Raw genomic sequence first — 18,981 nt, 5'->3', positions numbered from 1 at the left:
TGTAACTCAAGCATGGTTGCGTCATCTTGTAGATTTTCATACTTAATGGGGTTTTTTTGTGGCATTATTCACTTATGTTGCTCTTAGTCTTGCCTAAAAGAATTTTAAACCCAATTCAAGGATCTAGAAAGCCAAATAAGATTGTTGGGAAGTGTATCGTATCATTGTCATTCTAATAAATAAATCAGTGAATAGAATAATAATTACTATATATTACTTCGTTGTGTTTCACCTGAATACTTTGCCTTCATATTTCACAGCAATCTTGATAAGGCACCAAGCTTTCCTAAACTTACCCATTTACAATTATTATTGAATTTCCAAGAGTAGCTGAAAATGCTTCTTGATGACTGTAGAGGATGGCATTTACCCCATCTCATTGTTTGAAAAGCTATCCTGAACCCATTTACACTTTTTGGCTCCAGTATTTTTACTGGACAGGCCAGAGCAGGTGCGACAAGAAGACTGTGCAAACAATTGCACTGTTCTCACCAAAACAAAATGGGCAAATATGTGGTTTTCTGTTGGAATGATTTATAATATAAAATACTATAATATTTATAATCCTGTAATACCAAGATTGCATCTCTTGCCATAATACTAGAGTGGTATTGATCTACCTCATCCATTTCCATGGATCCCCCAGAGATGGACTGGTAATCAGACTATGACTTAGAGCCTCTTCACTGTTATGTGAGAAGACTCTAGAAAGAGATCTAGCACTTTCTCTTTAGTACTAAGTCATGCTAAGTCTTTGAGTTCCTGGTACCATGTGGTTCATTCTAATAGCTCCGTTCTAGAGGAAATGCTGTTCTTAACAGCTCTCTTGGTAAATAAACAGTCCACACATTTATTAAGCATCTATTATATGCCAGGCATATTCCAGAGGCCGGGAGGGTGCTTGTGGGGAGGGGAATAAGCAAAAATATAGATGTAAATAAAGAAGGCGAGTGCACAGAGGAAAATTAAAAATTTTAAAATGAAAGTGGTCCAGGCACGGTGGCTCATGCCTGTAACCCCAACACTTTGGGAAGCCAAGACAGAAGAATTGCTTGAGACCAGGAGTTTGAGACCAGCCTGGGCAACATAGCAAGACCCCATCTCCAAAAAAAATTTTTTAAATTAACTGGACATAGTGGCTGGTGTGTACCTGTAGTCCTAGCTATTCGGGAGGCTGAGGTAGGAGTATTACTTGAGCTCAGGAGTTCGAGGTTGCAGTGAGCTAGAATCATACTACTGCACTCCAGCCTGGGCAAAAAAGCAAGACTTTTTCTCTAAAAAAAAAAAATTTTTTTTAATTAAAAAAATAAAAAGTGAGGGTTATGTGGTTCTAGGGAGGAGAGCCACTTTAGAATGTTTGATCAGAATGTTCTGAGGATGTGGCATTTAAGTGGAGATCTGTGTGCTGAGAAGAATCTAGTCAGGTGAAGATCTGACGTGGGGCATTACCAGGCAGAGGAGCGCTCATGCTCAGCCTTCAAACTTTCCTTTCTTTGTGTAAATGTTGCTGTCTAAGAGCCAGGTCTGACAGCTTCAAGGGCTGAGGCTTATTTAGGTAAGCTTCCCCTACAGTAAGAGGATGGCCCGGGTCCCTGTGACTGGTGTTGGCCAGTCAAACTCCCAGAGTCTGGTACTCATGGGGTCATTGCCTTTGACCCAATCACGACCCTGAAACTGCTTCAGAAGGTACAGTATGTTGCAGTGCTAGGTGGTGATGAAATTCTGGCACAGATTCAGTGTCAACCCAAGAAATCCACAGAAGAAAGACCTCTCAGAGTAAAGAAATTTCTGAGAAGCCTCTTGCTTTATTTTTCGTAAGAATTCCAGAATTTAAACCAATGGCAAAACATTGAGATAGTCATTGAATTTTTTTCAAAGGCAAAATGGTGGAAGGGTCTGTCTCATCTCATCTGGCCAGTAGATTGTCTTAGTCCTAAAATGCCTCCCACCAGAGTGAAGTTTTTTTCAGGTTTTGCTAAAATGCTTCAGCTCTGCACACATCTTTGCCTGTTGGTGGCTTTCTAAAGAACTAGTGAGATTTTTTTTCTCTATTAGAGCAAGTCATTCTTTAAAAAAATCCTCTTAAGAACCAGAAGTCTTTCATGCTTTTCAGGTTAGTCTGTTGACAAAGGTCAGGGCACAAAGGGAGAAGTTTGCTATGCGAGTTAGAAACTATAAGGCTCTTTTGAGCCTTCTAAACATTTCAGAAGCACCTTCTAAGATTGATTCATTACTTAGCAGACTTTGCTTATCACAGTAGAGGTGGCCTGGCTGGCATGTTATACTTCATTTGGTTTTGAGAGGTCCTGAAACATTCCACTACATGAAGACAAGCTTGTTCAGTTCCTTTGTAGTAGAGTGGGGGAAGGGGACTAGTGTAAAGGGGCTCTCTGCCCATTAGTGGGGAAGGAGACTGCAACAATTCAGTTTACCTCTTTGAGCAATTTTTGAGCATCTGCTATGTGCCAGACACTGCTATAAGCCAAGCAGAATGAAATACGACATGGTCCCCTATGAAACTGCAGTCCAGGTTCCCACACAAGGGTAGAGCATTGTATGGACAAGCACAATTGTGTATCCTCCCTGTTCCAGGAAGAAATAAATGGCGTGCTGTTCTCTTAATGGCCTTTTATGCTGTTCGCTGGAGGCCATCACTCAGTTTGGGGCATTTCAGCTGATGACAAGGACAGTTCTTCACTCGGACTTTGTGTCTTGACCTCACCACCTTCCCGAGATGTCTTGGCTCCTAATAAGCCACCGTATGTCTGGCTGCCCTTCTCCAAGCTGGTCTGCCTGCATTGCCAGGTGACCTCAATAACGGCTGCCACTTTTGCATTCATGAGCAGATGTTAAGTTGAGAAGCCCTCGAATGCAAAAATTTGAATTTGTGATGCAGGCAAGATGCTTTTTTACCTTCCCTGGCTGACAGTGGGGGGTCTCCATGCTGGCTGTTCTGCAGAAGGTTTTCTGGGCAGCAGGTAAATCAGAGACCAGTTGCAAAATCAATTGTCTTTGTTAGGTGATCCCAGCATGCCACTGCCTTAGCCTGAATGTCTCATTGACCAGAAAATTGCTCTTTTGATCTCATAACTCATTTTGCATTTTTTCCCCCTTAATGTCCTCCTTGCTTCTGCAGCAATTCCTGCTCAGGGTTCAGGACTAGCACTTGTGTCTACACTCTCTCTGTTTGGCCTGTGGAGGGAGTTTGTTTTCTGGTGCTGTTTGGTTTGAAAAATGCCAGTGTAAATATTCTTTCTGTGCTCATGAAAAGCAGTGGAGGCTTTTATTACATGCTTTCTACAATCAAACAATCCTCTTCCTTACTCTGTGGTCATTGCTGCCAAATGGATATTTTGAAATTTCTTTTCCTCTTGCTTGCTAAAATCTCCCACCCTGTCTGAGGCCTTGCTCTAATTAAGGCCTAACAATCCTGCCGACCTTCCCCAGCACTGAGCATGACGTAGAGTCCCTGCCCCGAGGGCCTTACAAGCCAGTGAAGCCAGAAAACAAAAGCCACCAGCTGAGAGTGTGGTTAAATCCCAGAAGGGCAGTGCCCTTGTCATTTTTTTTTTTTTAATTAATTTATTTATTTTTCCTTTTCTCTTGCTTCTTGAACTGAGGAAGGGAAGAGAGGAACCTGGAGCAGGGAAAGGAAGGAACTACACCATGGAAAGATTCTCTGAAGTACTCAGGGTACTGGGGAAACAATGCTGAAGAGAATGGGGTGGTCATCTGGGAAGCAAAATGGGGAGCTGGCTGTAGATAGAGAGGGCAGCACGGGGCAGGGTGAGGATGCAGAAGGTAAGAAAGAGGGAACAAAGGAAGCAGTCAGGAGGCAGCTGGGGGACAAAAGGAGATGCCGCTCTGCTGCGCCATGGAGCTGGGGGAGCAAGGTACCAGGGAGAAAGTGGGAAGGGATTGCAACTAGAAAAAGAAGGCTCAGGAGAGACCCTCAATGCAGGTTGCAGGCCTACTGCATACAGACTGGGTGCTATGATGTACTCTCTGGCTTCGCTCATAATGTTGGCCTTGCTACTTAATTGCCCCATGTTGCCTATTGTGAAGCGCTTAGAGATTCATGTCTTTAAAGGTGATTTACTGCAGAGTCATATAAACTTTCCATTTTTTTTTTCTTTTTTTTTTTGAAACGGAGTCTCGCTTTGTCGCTCAGGCTAGAGTGCAGTGACGCAATCTCAGCTCACTGCAACCTCCGCCTCCTGGGTTCAAGCGATTCTCCTGCCTCAGCCTCCTGAGTAGCTGGGACTGTAGGCAAGCACCACCATGCCCAGCTAATTTTTGTATTTTTTTAAGTAGAGACGGGGTTTCACCGTGTTGGCCAGGATGATCTCCATCTCTTGACCTCGTGATCTGCACGCTTCGGCCTCCCAAAGTGCTGGGATTACAGGCGTGAGCCACTGCGCCCAGCCTGAACTTTCCATTTCTATCCCAAGTCTCCTATTCTACATGCTGAGGATGCCAGAGGGCCCCCTTACCACAACTCCCCACCACCCCCTACCACCCTCCTCCCTGTTTCTGTACTAGATCTGAATTAAACATTAAATGAAATAAGCAGACTTTTTACTCATGTTGTGTGATCAGGTGCTTTTGGTCTTCTACAAAGCACAGACCGACGACCTACCCAAAATACCTGCTGTACACTGCAGATTTTGGAAATTATTTTCCCCAAAGTCAGGTTGCCCACTGCAGGCATGCTACTTTGCTTTGGGAACCCCCAGAGCCTTCCTCTTCCTTCCTTCACCAGCCTATCCAGCCCCGGGTCTGAGTGCCTGTGGAGCCATCCTCAAAGGATATTCTGATTGTTTAAATCGTTTGGTCTCCAGGAGACCACACCTGGCTGGCATACCAGCATTTAGCACTGCGTCATCCCTGTACTTCCTGCTAAGCTCTTATGGGAATCTGAACTACAAGTTTCAGTTGCCTTGTTGATTTTACTCTTTTCACTCTATCTTTGAGGTAACCGTAGCCCAGAGAAGATGGGATTTCTCAAGGTCTCTTGGAGAGTTAAGTGGTGGAATGAAACCATGCGTGACTCCTAGACCAGTGCTCTTTCTACTAAAGCTGCCTTGAGGTCACAGGGAAAGGCCAGTTCTAAACCAGGGGCTGACAAACTTTTTCTATAAAGAATCAGACAACAAATACTTTACGCTTTATGGCATGAAAAAAACAAATTTTCAACAAATTGAGTTTAAAGATCTACTTGGTTTTTATTAGCAATTCGTGAATCAGGCAACATGCTATCTATAAGAAATAGGAAGGTACTCTGTTGGGCATGGCAGAACAGTTGGTTTTTATAAGGTAGCTTAGGCAGTTATAAGGAAATAACATAATACAAAAAGCAGATTGGTTAACATCAGGTTACTGCAGGTAGTTTTCTTTATAAAGATTAAAGCAGAGGGGACTTCTTTATTATTGTGACTAAAATTGGCCTATTATCTCTCTCCTAATTTCTCAAGTCAGGTAAACAACTTCATTTCAGTTTGGTGATGTGGAACTTTAGCGTGAGTGACTCCATTTTGGTTTGGTCTCTTGGGGCTTAGTGCAGGAGCCAGTCTAAATCAATGGCCTCCTATACATTTAATTTAACAGTGGGTCAAGGCAAAACTGAAGATAATTCATAGGTATTTATGTAACAATTGACAAAGCAAATTTTCATAAATTTTGTATTGATGAAATTCAAAGTACAACAATATGTAATATTAAGTATAGTAATAATGATAGATATACTATCATTCATAGATACAGAAATGAATGAATGTGACTGTGTCTCAAAACTTCACTTATAAACTCTGAAATCTGCATTTCATATAATTTTCACATCATGAAATTCAGGCATACCTCAGATATCACAGGTTCAGTTCCAGGCTACTTCAATACAGCAAATGTTGCAATAAAGCAAGGTGCACAAACTTTTTAGTTTCCCGGTGCATGTAAAAGTTGTGTTTGCATTATACTGTAGTCCTTTAAGTGTGTAATACCATTATGTCTACAAAAATGTTTATACCTTAGTTTAAAAATAGTTTGTTGCTAAAATTTGCTACCGATATCTGAGCCTTCAGCAAGTCATAATCTTTCTGCAGTCGGAGGGTCTTGCCTGGATGTTGAAGGCTGCTGACTAAACAGTGTTGTGTTGCTGAAGGTTGGGGTGGCAATTTATTAAAATAAAACAACAGTGAAGTGTGCTGCATTTATTGACTCTCACAAAAGATTTCTCTTTAGTATGTGGCACTGTTTGATAGCATTTGACCCACAGTAGAAATTTCTTTCAAAAGTAGAGTCAGTCTTCTCAAACTTTGTCCTTGCTTCATCAACTAAATTTATGTAGTATTATATCTCCTTTGTTGTCATTTCAACAAGGTTCACAGTGTCTTCACCTGGAATAGATTCCACCTCAAGAAACCACTTTCTTTGCTCATCCATAAGAAGCCACTCCTCATCTGATCAAGTTTTATAATAAGATTGCAGAAATTCAGTCGCATCTTTAGGCTCCACTTCTAGTTCTCTTGCTATTTCCACCACATCTGCAGTTACTTCCTCCACTGAAGTCTTGAATCTCTCAAAGTCATCCATGAGGGTTGGAACCAACTTCTTCCAAGCTCCTGGTAATGTTGATATTTTGACCTCCTTCCATTAATCATGAATGTTCTTAATGGCATCTAGAATGGTGAATCCTTTCCCAAAGGTTTTCAATTTGCTTTGCCCAGATCCATCAGAGCAATCACTGTCTATTGCAGCTACAGCCTTATGAAATATATTTTTAATAAGACTTGAAAGTCAAAATTATTCTTTGATCAGGACTACAGAATGGATGTTGTGTTAGCAGGCATGAAAACAACCTTCATCTCCTTGTACATGTCCATCACAGTTCTTGGATGACCAGGTATATTGTCAATGAGCAGTAATATTTTGAAAGAAATCTTTTTTCTGAGCAGTAGGTCTCAACAGTGGGCTTAAAATATTCACTAAACTAGATCTGCTGTCATCTAGTCATTGTTGTTCCATTAATAGAGTACAGGCAGAGTAGATTTAGCATCATTCTTAAAGGCCCTAAGATTTTCATAATGGTCAATGAGCACTGGCTTCAACTTAAAGTCACCAGCTGCATTAGCCCCTAACAAGAGAGTCAGCCTGTCCTTTGAAGTTTTGAAGCCAGGCACTGATTTCTCCTCTCTATTTATGAAAGTCCTAGGTGACATCTTCTTCCAGTGGAAGGCTGTTTTGTCTACATTGGAAATCTGTTGTTTAATGTAGCCACCTTCATCAATTGTCTTAGCTAGATCTTCTGGATAACTTGCTGTAGCTTCCACATCAGCACTTCACTTTGCACTTTTATGTTATGGAGACAGCTTCTTTTGTAAACTTCATGAACCAACCTCTGCTTGCTTCACATTTTTCTTCTGCAGCTTCCTTACCTCTCCTAGCCTTCCTAGAATTGAGGAGAGTTAGGGCCTCACTCTGGATTAGGCTTAGGCTAAAGGGAATGTTGTGGCTCATTTGATCCTCTATCCTGACCACTCAAATTTTCTCCATATCAGCAATAAGGCTTTCTTATCATTTCCGTGTTCACTGGAGTATCACTTTTAATTTCCTTCAAGAACTTTTCCTTACAACTTGGCTAAATGCTTAGCACAAGAGGGCTAGCTTTTGGCCTGTCTTGACTTTCAATATACCTTCCTCATGAAGTTTAATTGTTTCTGGCTTTTGATTTAAAGTGAGAAATGCGCAATTCTTCCTTTCACTTGGACATTTAGAGGCCATTGTAGGGTTAATTGGCCTAATTTCAGTATTTTTGTAGATGAGGAAATATGGAGGCCCAAGGAGAGGAAGAGAGGTAGGGAATGGCCAGTCAGTGGAACAGTCAGAACATAAACATTTATCAATAAAGTTCACCATCTTATATGGGCGTGGTTCATGGCACCCCAAAGCAATTACAATAGTGACATCAGATCACTATAACACATATAATGATAATGGAAAAGTTTGAAATATTGTGAGAATTACTAAAATGTGACACTGAGACACAAAGTGAGCACATGCTATTAGGAAAATGGCACCAGTCAGACCTGCTTGACGCAGGGTTGCCAGAAACCTTCAACCTGTAAAAAAAAATACCACAGTATCTACAAACCAATAAAGTGGAGTGCAGTAAAACGAGCTATGTTTATATTCTCCTTTTGATTTTTTCCCAATAAGTAAAAAATGTATAAACTATTCTTAGCTTATAGGCTACACAAAAACAGGTATCAGGCCAGATGTGGCCCGAGGGACCTAATGGGTTTTGCAGGCCCATTTTCTAATTGGAAACCTGTAAACTGGGGCCCTATTGGCCAGATTCAGTCCACCTGTGTGTTTGTTTCACTTCTAACAATGTTTTTAGTTGAATGAGTTGCCAATATTTTTGTTTCTTTGTTTTAAAATGATATTACTTTTTTTTTTTTCAAATTATAAAAGTAGTATATCCCTACTATGAGGTAATTTGGAGTGTTGAACATTTTGGCACGGATCCCTTCAGCCTTTTATCTATGCATGGTGTATTTTTTAATAGTTGAGATAGTAATTTGTAGACAAACTATGTACCTGCTTGTCTACTTAACATCCTAGCAGAAGCATTTTATGTCATTTTAAATAAATACTTTTATTAACATAACCTTTTAAAACTTTATGAAAATCTTTAAACATATGTAGTAGAGGCTAGTTTAATGAACTCCTTGTTAGTTCTTTGACAATTGTCAACTGCTAGCCAATCTTGTTTCATGTAAATCTCCTTCTGTATTATTTTGAAGCAAATCTCAGACATCGTATAATTTCTAAATATTTTAGTATGATTTAGTATGATTCTCTAAAAGCTAAATATTCTAAGAAAAAGGGTTTTCTCTCCAAAAAGAAACACTAAAATATTTAGGGGTAAAAGAGAATGTTGTCTGTAACTTTCATATGGTTCAGGAAGGTCTGGGTAAAGAGTATACAGGAATCTTTTTTTTTTTTTTTTTTTTTTTGCACTGTTCTTGCAACACTTCTATAAGTTTGAAGTATTTTGAAATAAAAAGTTTTACAAATGTAGATTACTTTTAAAATATAATTTTAAAATGTGGATTACTAAAAAAGAAAAATAACCACAGTACTAGACCACACCAACAAAGAACAATCATTCTTTAATTACAGCAGAACATCATAGCATTCAAAAAAATGAAAGGTCATCTTTTAAAAAACTAATTTATTTGTTCAAGGCTCAAATCCAAATAAAGTCCATACAGTGCAACTGACACGATTAAATTTTATTTAATTTATAGGTTTCCCTCCTCTCTTTTTTTCCTTGCTATTGCTGTAAAAATTTTGTTGAAGAAACTGTTTGTAGAGTTTCCTCCTATCTGAAATCGGTGATTACCTCCCTTGGTGCTGTTTTATGTGTTTCTCTATCTCAGAGAGTTCCTGTAAATTGGGAGTTACATCTACAGACTTGATCAGATTTATATTCCTTTTTTTCTTTTTAAGTAGTCAACATTTCATAGATTTTATGTAAAAATCCTGATTCAGGCTCCCTTAGGAAGTGCTGCCACCTGGCAACAATTGGTCCAGGGTTGGGTAGCCACCATCCCCATTCCTCACCTCCCAACCCCATTTAGGTGGGACTTGAATTCTCCTGCAGGCCAAAGTTCATGCCACTTCCCATAAGCAGTTTCACACATTTATCTGCCTGGCTCCCACAGGCATGGGAAGTTGACACCCCTATTCTAAACACTGCCTCTTCAGGGGCTTTGGTAGATTTCCTACCAAACACATACATCACACACAACAAGGGGCCTTTCAAGAACATAGTAGAGATGAGAAAAAATGATTTGGAAAGAGACTTCCTTAAAGTGCTTGAAGGGAAAGTGATAAGCAGCCAAACTGGGGGAGGCCGAGTTACAGAATTTGGTGAGAACACAGGTTGAGGGAAAGAGGAAAAAAAAGTAAAACCATGAATTAAATTAACAGAGTGCTGCTAGTATGAAAGTTGGAATGTGTTAACAGATTCCTAACCAATAGTAGGAAACAAAGACAGCAAGTTGGTTTAAAAAAGATACTTTAGTCTTTTAATATAATATTGAAACCTTAAAGAGAAGAGGTTAGTAAGTGTTAAATTGGCCAAGAGTCCTAGTCAGAAAATGCAAGCAGGCAGTTGTAGGATAACACAAATCAGTGTGGAGATTAAATGAATGAGGTAGGAAAACCTTCTAGAAAAGGCCCCTGGAAAAGAATCAGGAACCATACTGTGGGAATGGTGAAGAACTGGTGGAAATTTAAGAGAGGAGATAATCTTGAAAGTCTTGGGTTTTTTGTTTTTTTGGTTTTTTTTTTTTTTTTTGCAAATGTATTGAAATGAGAAGTATTATAAAGATAGAGGAAACACATCATGTTTAGTGGTCTTGAAAATGATAAACTTTTGCAGAAAAGAAAATAATTATGACAACTTGGGCCCTTTCTGGAAATTTCCAGATAGTTCCCCATACTCAGAAGAATGATTAAGAGAGAGAATCTGTGACTGGTTATGAGGAAGGATGGAAAATTTTGAAGGACGGGTTGATTATGTAATTTTTAGACTGTGTTGTTTAAAACTGTTGCTGTGATATTTTAGTTATTAATAACAATTTGGGGAAATCTAGTCAGTTCTGGAGAAACATTTGGCGCTAATAAGAAAGAAATGCCACTGTTTGTGAATTCCCAAGTGGATGTAAAGACCCATTCACTTGCTAAGCCTCTTAGGAAACCCAGAGCCGGTTTTACCCTTAACAAGCTGTTGACAGAGTCTGATCAAGGTACCACCTGGAACATGTTAACAATACAAAAAAGTGGATGTGGAGTCAGACCTGTTTCAATCCCTTTATGTCACTCACCATGTGACCCTGGCAGATTACCCATGGAAAATTTCTAGAGTGTAAAGGTTGTTTTACACACAGTAGCTATGATTCTCACTGCTTGGATGGTAGGAACTCAGAACTCTGAATACTTCCAGTACTAACGGCAGCCACAACAGCCTACAGTCATAGCACACTTACATAATAGCAGGTACTCTTGCAAATGCTTCACATGTATTATCTCATTTAATTCTTAAAAAGTCCTACAAGGTAGGCACTGATATTAAAATTAGTCCCATTTTATAGATGAAGAAGCCAAGGGAGTTTAGCTAACTTGCCTAAATTGGCCTTGTAAGCAACAAAGCTGGGCTTTAAACCCAGGCAGGCTGAATCCAAAGTGGAATTGCCTTGCCCTACCACCTCCCACCTTCCAGTCACAGGGAAACACAGACAGCAATACCGAATACTAGCACTTCCCAACCCTGGTTCCTAATCCATGTGCCTCAGTTTTCTTGGAGATCTTTGAATAATTTTCAGAGTTTCCAAAAGCTTCAGTGGAAACATATAAACATGCAATTATTAATAGACCACAAGTTTTTTAGGTTAGAATCCACTATTAACAACAGCTTAGTTCAGGTTTTGAGGAAGCTCTGATTGGCAATTGCATATACAAAAACATTGCAGGTTTTTGTTTTTGTTTAAGTGGGAAGATGAATCATTACTTAATAAATGCAATTTAGTGGAGTAGATCTTGCTGAACATGTGGCATATGGAGAAAGAATAAAGGGTGCTTGGCTTTGAGGAGGTTGGGAAATGCTAATATACATGTGTATGCATGTTGCCTAAACTGTCGGCCTTCAAAACTCTTCCTCTTATTTTTAAATAACACGATTCTTTAATCTGACTTGGAGTCAATATATTTTTCCCTCATTATTTAAAATGTTTTGTTGGCTTTATATTTAATATTGGAGTCTATTCATCAAGTGATCACATTCTTAAAACATGGTCAGGAACTGGGATGCAGAATTGCAAGTACTATAGATTCCTAGCTAAAAACGTAAGTTATGCAAAGAATTGACTTTTTAATCTTTTTAAGCTGTGCCCTTGAATTTTTTTAAAAGAAACTTTAAGACTCCACTATCAAAACAAGGGAACATGGACGATTTTTTAAAAACAAACACCTGTCCATTATTCGTGCATTAGCTCCACATGGCCAGCCTGTGGCAGGCCCTCTCTGAATACTTTTTCAATGAGCAGTCCCTGGATCTTGGAAGAAAGATGCCAGCGGCCAGGGCCCTTCATTTAAAGAAGAGGACTGGGTCTTTTGCGTGAAATAGTTTCTATGCCACGTTGGGAAAAATCAATCTAGGCCTCTCTTGACGGCCATGGAAAAACACAGGTGACTCCTTATTCCTGAGCATTTGATGCAATTGAAACAGCACCAGACTCTGCGAATCCTGTGTGCAGAGTCTGGAACAGGAGCTCACGGACACTTCTGCGGCCCGGGGCCTTGTTCTGACAGTCACCAGGCTGTGTGGCCCAGAGTCCTAACTGCGTTGACCTTCGGCAGGTTCTGAATTGTGTCCTCCCCGAGGAGGCTGACGCCGCTGCCTACTTGGTGGGGGGCCCCGGCTGGCCCCTGGGTCAGGCATGGGGCCTTGCGGGGCCCTCGTGGGTCCCGCCGCCGCCCTCCTGAGGCCTGATCCTTGGCGCCGCGGTTCCCCCAGCCCCGGGCCCGCAGGGCTGCGTGTCGGGCCGACCTCCTCCCGGACGGGCTGCGTCCTCTGCCCCGCGCCGGGGGCGGGCCGGGCCGGCAGAGCCGAGCCGCCGGCGTCCATTTTCTGGGCGGTGCTGTGCAGCGCCGCGGCCGGACTCACGGGTCCGGAAGCACGATGGACCCCCGGGGAAACGCGCCGACGGCTGAGGAGCCGAGCCCCGTAAGTGCCCCTTGCAGGGTCTTCACGGGGCCGGGGGCGGGGGAGGCGCGGCCTGCGGGCATGGGGCCCGGGGCGCCGCCAGCCCGACTGCACCTCGCTTCTGGAGGGAGCCGGGAAGCCGAGCTGGGGAAACCCTCGCAAGGGTTGAGCTCCGAAAACGCAGCAGAGCCGAGCTGCCCGCGGGGAGGAAGCGCCCGCAGGTGCCCGGACTCCGGGGCCCGCGCCCGGAGCGGAGCGGGGCGGGGCGGGGCGGGGTGGGTTCGGCTGGAGAGTGCGGGCAGGTTGCGCCGCATCTCGTGGCCCAACTGCGCGGCTGTGCTAGAGGGCGGGGGCCGAGGAGGAATGCGCTCCCGGGACTGGGGACGTGGTGGGCTCGAGTCCAGCGGGCTCGGGCACTGCGTTGACAGTCACACCTCCCGTCTCCTGGATTGAGAATCGGACCCTAGTCCTTGACCCTACGGGAACTTGATAATTTCCTTGATGCAACACCAAGACTCTGGAATTGAACGGGACGTGCAAAGGCAGAGCCCTGCCCCCAGGGGTTTGCAGTCTCAGCCGCCTACTTCTGCAGTAGTTAGGTCTGCTCTGTTGGTACAACATACAACACAACCGCCCGCCGTTAGCCACTTTTTTGTAGGGTACATCATAAATCACCTGAGATTTTAGTCTGTCCGCGGTTCCGCTTTATAACTCCTGCACTGCGGTAGGTAAGTGCCTAATTCCATTCTGGACGTTGGCCCTAATTGAGTATCCCTTCTAAGGATCGATTATAGGTGATATGTGTTATAGTGCCTTATACACATTTTAAAGGTTAAAGACTTCTTCTGTGAAGCTCAACTACTTGGTCAGATTCTCATGGTTAAAAAATGTGGAAGAGTTTTGTCCTGGTTTCAGAGAAGCAGCTAGTGAGGCGCTATATCTAAGTGTAGTGTTTTTCAAGAGTAGGGGACCCATTAGAAGACTCTGGGATCTGTTTAGTGGGTTGCTACTGGAAATCTTCTTAACGATATAGAATATACAGTACAATACAGAGAAACATAGAATAGAAAATAACATGCATTGCACATAGTGAAGGTAAGCATTGTCTTATGAGACTTTTGGTTTTCAGTTTATATAACATAAATTTTTAAAACAGTCGGTCACTGGCTGAAAAGTTTTTAAAACCCTGACTTACTGGTTAATGGCCCAGGCTTTGGAATCAATTGAATCTGGATTTGAGTCCTAGTTGTCACATAAACCAGCTGTGTGACCTCGAACAGGTTCTGTGGCCCATTAGAGTCGCCGTTTCTATAGCTGTGAAATGGGGGAATGTTCCCTACATCTGAAGGTTGTTATGAAGACAACACGAAACCACATATGTCAACCACTTTGTGGGTGCTTGACTTATGTGTTCAATATGTGCTGATTGCAGTTATTGTTGCTAAAACATCAAATCCTAGCAGCTAGTCATGGGACACTGCACTTTTCTTTTTCTTTTTAGATCTTGATGTGGAAGAAATGGAGGACTCAGAACCAAGGATTTCCAAGTGATTTCTTCCAAAGCACAGGAATCTAACTCTGTTAAAGCTGGTCCGTTCTAACTGAGGTAACTAAATTCGCGTCACTCCTTAGTCTACATGAGACAGGAAATGGTCTTTCTGAGGGACTCCCAAAGGGTATATGATTCAAGACAGCAATCCATCAAGTTTTGGGGTTACAAAGTGACCATGACACTCAAGTGATGTGTTACTGGGAGACCGGATGTGTAAAGCCCCCGTGATGAAGGGGAACTAGGAGATCAAGGCCTTAGGACAGCTGGTTTCTCATTCCAGTTCTGTCAGCAATTGTTCTGGAGTCTTCTACGTGTCTCTTCACAGATCTCTAGTTTCCCAAGGCTGGAAGGATGCACTGACATTGCTGAGGCCCAGAGAGTTTAGATGACGCTTCAGGGTTACCCAGTGAGTTGGGGTCAAGGCAGGACTGGACCTTGGATCTTCGTTGCTCAGTCACGTAGCCAGCTTCAGGGCCCTCTGTGAGGTGAGCGCTCTGCTAGGCACAGAGTATACAAATGTGAAGAGACCATCCCCAGGACACTTGCAGCTGTCACAGCCAAGTATTGACGGCCCAACACGCTAAGCTCTACCTTGGAGCCATATACAAAGTCCCAGATGGTGACAATAACAACTACCATTTATCAAGCATTTGTATGCGTGTGTATGCTAGGCAGTGTGTGAAGGGCTTTAAGCACAGTATTTTTTATTTACCCCTCACGATAGCCCTATGAGGTGAGGAAGAATAGGCGTAAAGGATTGAAATGTGAAAATAGAGACAGGTCATGGAGGGCTTTGCATCTCATACTACATGTATGAAGTCCCTTCTGTGGGCACAGCGCTGTGCCAGCATTGCAAAGTGACCATCCTGGAGGAGCTTGCAGCCTGATTCCAGAGAGGCACGGTAGGATGGATGGTGCTTGCCATTCACCCCCACCTCCTTCCCTGCTTCTCCAGCAGTTGCAGAGTGGGGTCCATCACAGGGACAGACCAGAGTCATAGACATACCAAAATTTCTACCTCTAAATTCAATTTTTCTTTTTTCTCCACTTAAATCTATACTTCCGCCCATCTATTAAAACTTATGCCCTCAATTTATAAATGATAGTAAGGCCTTCTCTGAATTCATTGATTTATTTTTCATCAACAAATGTTTATTGAGCTTCTACAAGGCACTTGGGTACTCAAGACCAGACAGATTTGTTTTTACAATCATATTAGTCATTTCCAGTCTCTTAGCAAAGAATTTGTTGTTCAACTGTTAGCAATTTTCTATTGTTAATATGCTGGAACGTCAGCTCATGGATGTTGGAGACTGACCCATACGTAGAATTCCAAATGGATATATAGGAAAGCCATTTAAAAAGTCTTAATATCTTTAGAAAGGAATTTCACACTTCTCTTTAAAATTTTGATTTTGTCATTCTTGTTACCTGCTTATAGAGGCCTTTTTATTTGTACATTTAACTCAGAATCCAAGAAAAAGCAGTTTGGCAAGGGGGTTTTGTTTGATTTGAAACGTTCTCTTCTCTTAGCTTTGTAGGCCACAGAAGACTGTGGGTATTCAAAAGTAAAGTAATTTAAGAAATATGTTTGTTTAATTTATAAGGTAGAAAATTAGAGATAGCTCTAAGAATTGCAATAAGCCACAGAAATCAAATTGCAAGACTTGAATGCTACCTGTAATAACTTAATCCCCAAATAAAACAAATGAGATGTTGAATGTGAACATGCTTTGTAAACTTTAAGGTGTTCTATGAATGCTGTACAGCAATCCACTACAAGTATGACTGTGCTAGAGAGAATGGAGAATTCAGCTGCCACAAAAATCTGGTCTCTTCGCTCTCAGACTCTGTTGAGGAAAGAAGATATGCAGAAATAACCATCTGATAAATGCAAAAAGAAGATATTTTGGTAATTTGAGGAGGAAGGGGTCCCTTTTATCCCTAGCAGTCAAGAGGCTCTTGAGAAAAAACATCTAAGCAAGTCCTTGAATGATGTGGCATTTCAATAAAAGAACAGGGAAGAGGCATTTGAGATAGGAGGACTAGTAGGAGATGGAGAAACATGGAGCATATTCAGGGAAAAGGGTCAAGTCCAATTGAGTTAGAACTGGTCTATATACAGGCATCAAAACTGTAGAACATTCGGTGCCAAATGATACAGTCTTGAATGCCAATTAGGAAATGTGAATGCATTAACCAATAGGTGTCATTAAAGATACTTGAACAGGGGAGTGTTGTGGCTGTGCTTCAGAACCAGGCTCTTGTGAGTAGCTTGGGGGAGATCAGGAGGAGAGGCAGGGCAGAAACTAGAGGCCAGAAGGCCAGTTAAGCTGCTATGACCCACCAAGGAAAAAGAGGGGCAGGAAAGGCCTGAAATGGTTGATAACAATGAAATGGGAAAGGAACAGATGCAGAGGGAAGAACTGACAGAATCTGATGTGTCAGTGGAGAAGGAACAGCTAAAGCTGACACTGCAATTTCCAGAGCAGTAGTACCCATGGAAGAAACTCAGAAGGAGGTAAGGAGCTACATTTTAGAGGTGCTGTGTTTGCAGTGTTGAAGCATGCTGTCTTCCAGGCAGAAGGGGGCTTTGCGCTCCACAGGAAGGCCAGGGCTCCTTTGGGAGTCTTTGGTTTATAACAAAAAGTCAAGAGACAGGAAAAGAGATTGTTGAGAGAGAATATCAAGAGATGGGAAAAGAGATTTTTGAGAGAGAATATAGGGGGAAAATGGTTGAGGATGGAGCCTTTTGCGAAAAGAATGGAAGATCCAGGGAGGCAGATAGAAGTCCGGCAAGATAGTAAGGAAGAACCATGGAGGAACGCAACTCCAGAAGCCAGCGGAAGGAGGTTCCCAATGGAGGGAACCAGGTACGTCAGAGCCTGGAAGGTGAGGGATGAGCTTAGGAAGACCCTTGGATTGACAAGTGCGAAGTTACATTGTTGGTGTTTTCCTTTTTAAGGTAATATGACATATATGATGAATATTAAGTGGTTTAATTTACATAAGTGTGTAGCTTACACAAATCAAGAATCACTCTTAAATTTGTCCCGGGCAAGTCCCAGAACACATTTCTGATTATGAAAATTCAAGCTGTTAAATGTGGTTTTAATAGTAGTCATACACTGTATTCTGTTGTCAGCATACAAATTAAAGAATATCCCTTAATAGAATGAGTCCTTTAAAAACTACATTTCTGTTGATGCAAAAAGTTTCTAACAATAATGTCATTCCATTGCCTTTTACCATATGGCTATTGTATGACATATGCGTGTCTGCGTGTTTTCACGTGCATATGAGCTTAGTACAATGGAATGAGGAGACTGGGGTCAGATAAATCTAGTTTCACAACCTAGCTGGGCCACTTTCCAGACTTGTGACTTTAGAAGAGTTTCTCTCTAAGCCTGACTTTTTCCATCCATAACTCATATAGGATTATTTGGAAAACTGACTAATATATAATTTGGTCAGGATCTCTATATACCGTAGCAGGCAATTAATTAATATTGGTTCCCTTCCCCTCACAACCTTGTATAGATATATAAATTTATATAATGTGCATCTACACATAAAGCCTTATCTTTAAGACTCATTTTAATTTGTTAATTTTATCATGGAAAGCACACACCTCCTATTACCACTGATTTATTCTGGGTTAGTCCCAGTGACCATCAATTTAGTATGGACAAGAATCTACCTGGGGAACGTGTCAAAATGTAGATTCCCAGGTGGGGCAAGGGAATCTGCATTTTAAATAGCACTGTCATGGCTGGTGACGAAGATTAACAATTGCCAACTTCTGTGAAGCAGAGGAAGAGATAAACCTGAGATTTGAGATGCTAGTTTCAAATCCTGTTTCTACCACAGATATGTCTATGCTCAAAATTTTTATATCATTAATGTTAATGGATTATATGCATAATCAGATAAAAGCAAATACTTTCCAGAGAGTCAGGGAATGGTGGTATTATTGCACCCTCCTGCCCCGCATCATCTCATTGCTCTCTGCTGTGTGATCCCAGTACTGGGTAACATACTGCCTGCAAACCAGTTTCTTTTCTGTGGAATAAGTGATGACACCTTGTCCCATGGCCAGAGTTTGCAAAACCACTGTAACTTGTTTGTTAGCAATATATATAGTGACAACACTACACAGTCATGCCATTAAATTATTCTACATGACTCTGTCTTCTGGTAGATAAACATCACTGTCATTATATTATTTCCCTCAATCTCTGCATCTTAAAGTCACTTAATTTTTAGGCTAAAGTTCATATTCTTCATCTATCCCAACTCCATTTTATAGATGAAAAAATCATTTGGCTGAGCACAGTGGCTCATGCCTGTAATCCCAGCACTGTGGGAGGCCAAGGCTGATGAATGACCTGAGTTCAGGAGTTCGAGACCAGCCTGGCCAACGTGGCAAAACCCCGTCTCTACTAAAAATACAAAAATTAGCCGGGCATGGTGGCACACACCTGTAGCCCCAGATACTGGGGAGGCTGAGGCAGGAGAATCACTTGAACCTGGGAGGCAGAGGTTGCAGTGAGCTGAGATCACACCACTGCACTCCAGCCTGGGTGACAGAGCAACACTCCATCTCAAGAAAAAAAAAAAGAGAGAGAGAAAAAGAATGTATCCTTTTTTTCTTCCTAGT

General features: G+C 41.8%; 1 protein-coding gene across 7 annotated transcripts in view; it reads left to right on the top strand.

The window, feature by feature from the left end:
• Positions 1–18,981, top strand: part of ZBTB38 (zinc finger and BTB domain containing 38) — a 125,008-nt gene that overhangs the window by 64,003 nt on the left and 42,024 nt on the right. For 3 of the 7 annotated variants that reach the window (XM_025375330.1, XM_025375328.1, XM_025375329.1), the window contains exons 1-2: positions 12,632–12,790; positions 14,271–14,375. The gene's annotated coding sequence lies outside the window, so the exon portion shown is untranslated. Of the gene's footprint in view, positions 1–6,375; positions 6,621–12,631; positions 12,791–14,270; positions 14,376–18,981 lie in introns of those variants that run through there. The other 4 variants (XM_025375335.1, XM_025375332.1, XM_025375333.1 and 1 more) reach the window with 2 other exon arrangements.

This window comes from Theropithecus gelada, chromosome 2, assembly GCF_003255815.1.
Source record: "Theropithecus gelada isolate Dixy chromosome 2, Tgel_1.0, whole genome shotgun sequence".
Classification (NCBI taxonomy): Eukaryota; Metazoa; Chordata; class Mammalia; order Primates; family Cercopithecidae; genus Theropithecus; species Theropithecus gelada.
The sequence above is the reverse complement of the archived record's forward strand: the minus strand, read 5'-3'. Positions and strand labels throughout refer to the sequence as shown.